At 40.2% G+C, this 3,709-nt stretch overlaps 1 pseudogene; it reads left to right on the forward strand.

The window, feature by feature from the left end:
- Positions 1 to 2,054: 2,054 nt before the first annotated feature.
- LOC105818284 lies at positions 2,055 to 2,979 on the forward strand (annotated as a pseudogene).
- The last annotated feature ends 730 nt before the right edge of the window (positions 2,980 to 3,709 follow it).

Raw genomic sequence — 3,709 nt, forward strand, 5'->3', positions numbered from 1 at the left:
AAAAGAAAAGAAAAAAGTTTTCTTGCTTATGGAGCTGTGATTACACTTCCCCCAGCCCCTCCCTCTCTTAGTCTGTAGGACAAGACTCAAGTTGTGAATCACAAGGCTCAAGTCCTTCTTTACTTCTCCAAACTGTTCTCCTGATCTACCCCTTCCTTGCTCTCAGCCTCAGCACATCTAGGATGCTGCCCATAGGAACAGAAAAACAAACACCACATACAGCCTCTAATAATTGGGAGCTAACTGATCTGCACACATGGGCACAAACAGATGTAAGGGCCATTGGAAATCAAGAAAGGAGGAAGGGGAAAGAAAGGAAGGGGTAGAAACCTACCTATTGGGTACAATGAACACTATTTGGGTGATGGGCACACTAAAAGCCTCCGCATGATAAAAGGTATCTACATAACAAAAACATTTGAACTTGATTAATATTTTGAAATAAAAAATGTATCAAATAAAAAACTTCATGGATATCTCTACTTTTAAATAGGAGAATTCCAATAATCTACATTTGTAATCCTAAGGGCTTTGATTAATTTTATGTTAACTTGTTCTCTACTTTTTGTTTTTTATGCTTTCTTTATATGACTTAATTTTGTGTCATTTGCTACACAAATATCATATATGTATACTATTTGCCACAAAGTCTATTGGCTCTATAGAAAATTTCCACTATATACCTGGGCATCTAGGAAAAGACTGCTTGGCTCTGACTCCCAGCTCTACCATTTCCTCACTGAGTGGCTTTTAAAAAGTTACTTCTCTCTGCTTCAGTTTCTGCATCTTTAAAATGTGGATAATAGTATTACCTATCTCATGGGAATTTTAAGAGAATTACAAATTGATTTTCATGTAAATTTGTTTATATTTGTGTAGTACATTAAATACTTCCCAAAAATATTAGCTCTCGTTATAAAGTTTGCTCATTTGCTTTCATCATGAACCTGGATTTAGAACATAAATTCTATTTTTCTTCCAGTAGACGCTCCCTCTGTATTTATAACAAGCACATTTGAACCACTTTTTCCATATTCTTAACCAAGATTTCTTCATTAATTCCTAAGGGTGGACTGCAGACGGAGCCTCATATCCTTTCTCATATCATTCTCCACGGTGAGGTATCAAACATCACATTTTAAGAGAACGTTCTGGTCTGCAAGTCCTAAGGTCTCGATACATGTCTGGGATGTTAGAACGGTCATTGAGATTGGGGTAAGGCTGGTGTGTGCTGGACAAATTGTAGTTCCAGAGATCTGCTTCTTTACATCCTTCTCTACAGCTTCAAGCCTCTTCTAAATACTTGGCATCTAACAGTGTGTCCAGGCAGTCACCTGGTGTGGGACGACAGCATGAAAGAGCAGGGGCTGTGGAATCTAATGATCTTGGCTCTGCCAACTACTAGAGGTGAGATCGTAGATAACTTTACTTCCCAGAGTTTCCGTTTCTTTAAAAAACAAGAAAGGAAAGAAAGAAAGAAAGAAAGAAAGAAAGAAAGAAAGAAAGAAAGAAAGAAAGAAAGAAAGAAAGAAAGAGAGGAAGGAAGGAAGGAAGGAAGGAAGGAAGGAAGGAAGAAAGAGGGGTATAAAAAACCATATCTCAGAAGGTTGTTCTAAATAACATAATACTGTATAAGAACCTGGTGCATACTAGGAGTCTGCAATTGTTATTAATTTCATTTTCCCAATTGTGACCCAATTTTTAAAGTTTCATTTTATTCCTGCATGTAGTTAGACTATGTTTCTCTATACTCACATCTATACAGCAAAAAATTTCATTGTCCCAGGATCATTAAAATGGGAATAGCCTTTCATGAAGTTTAAAGAAGATATCTGAATAATTGTGTGATTAGAACCAGAAGTATTGGGTCTGGAGAATCTTTCTCAAAGTGATGAGCATTGCTCTTACTATCAATGACAGGTTCCTTTTTTGGATCACAGGAAAGAGGAGCACCAGCCCTGAGGAAGGGGTAGAGGAAGAATTACTATACAATCTTCCCATGTTCATTATACACAATTTATTTTTAGGACACAGAAGCTGTTCACCAGTTCTCCATGGCCACGTACAACCTGAGTAGCTACAACACAGCCCCTCCGCCCCTTTGGGCATCCCTGGACTCGAGAAGTACCATGCTGGGATCAGCACCTGTTTCTGTTTTACCTGTCTCGTGGCCATTGTAGACAATAATATCCTTCTCCACCTCATTGAGGTGGAACATAGTCTTCATGCACCCATGTTCTTTTTCCTTTCCATGCTGGCCATCACTGACCTCATATTGTCTGCCAAATGTGTCCCCCAAACACTTAGCATCTTCTGTTTTGGTTCCCAAAACTCAGTTTTCCTGGCTGTCTCACCCAGTTATTCTTTCTGCACTACACGTTTATGCTGGACTCAGCTATACTGCTAGCTATGGCATTTGACCACTGTGAGGCCAACTGCTCACCCTTGAGATACAACAGTATTCTAATCCACAAACCATTGTCAAAATTGCTGAGGGAATCTGTTTGTGAAGTTTCTGTGTTTTCATCCCATGTGTTTTCCTTGTGGATTATCTACCCTTCTACAGGACACATGTCACGCTTCGGTGTTACCCAGCTTGTCCGTGCTAATATCTCTATTGATTTCTGGTATGTCTTTTGTGTTCCATTCAGGACAGTGATTACAGATGTGATCCTCATTGCTGTCTCCTACGCCCTCATCCTCTGTGCAATGCTTCACCTCCTCTCCTGAGATGCCTGCCAGAAGGCCCTTGACACCTATGGTTCCCATGTCTGCCTCATCCTCATGCTCTATATTTATATACCATCATTCTTCATCCTTCCCCATCACTTTGGACACAATATCCCTTGTACCTTTCACGTTATGTCTTCCAAACTCTATGTAATCATCCCACCTGCACTCAACACTATTGTGTATGGAATAAAGAGAAAGCATATCCAGGACAAAGTCCTTCTTCTGCTCCTTCCTAAAGGGTCCTAATTATAGGTGCCTGAGGTCTGGGATGTGGGGAATAGATCCTAGTGCTCCACATGTTCGCCAACAATGATAGTTTTAACCAACTTTGCAGCTTTCTAGTTTTTCTGCTTACATTCATGTGTATGCTGGTCCCCCAGTGAAAAATAGAGGCATATACATTCACTGCAGAGCTTACAAACACAGATTCTGGGCTCCCCCTTCACTTTAACAGGTGCCCCACATTATTCGTCTACACCATTTATTTGCCACTACATTCAGCATTTTCGCCAGAGGCCCGTCTGTGGCCCCTAGGAATATAGCTCTGGGCTTTTCACTCACTTCCTCTCTCTCTCCTCATCTGGTCTCAGTCAAGCCCCCACAAATAACCAACTCACTGAATCTTGGGTATAAGGCAAAGGGGAAAGAAGAAAAACTGTGCTGTCAGACACAGCATTTCACAACTATTTTCCCCTTCTTAATTTGTCACTCCATATACAATTGTAAGAGCTAGGTACTACTATAAGCACCTTTTTATGGAGATTAAGTAACTTGTCCAAAGTCTTTTATACTAAGTGGGGACATGAGTTTGAAACCTGGACTATATGATAGCCAGGTACACATCAGCTCACATGCAAATGCAAAATAAAATAAAATAAAGCATCCTGAGGCAGTGTTAATGCAAAAGCATGGACAGGGTTAATAGAAACTTCTCCATCTTTTTCCTGTGAGGGTGAGAAGAGAGGCATCAAGGTCC

This window comes from Propithecus coquereli, unplaced genomic scaffold (assembly GCF_000956105.1).
Source record: "Propithecus coquereli isolate 6110/MARCELLA unplaced genomic scaffold, Pcoq_1.0 Scaffold44, whole genome shotgun sequence".
Taxonomy (NCBI): domain Eukaryota; kingdom Metazoa; phylum Chordata; class Mammalia; order Primates; family Indriidae; genus Propithecus; species Propithecus coquereli.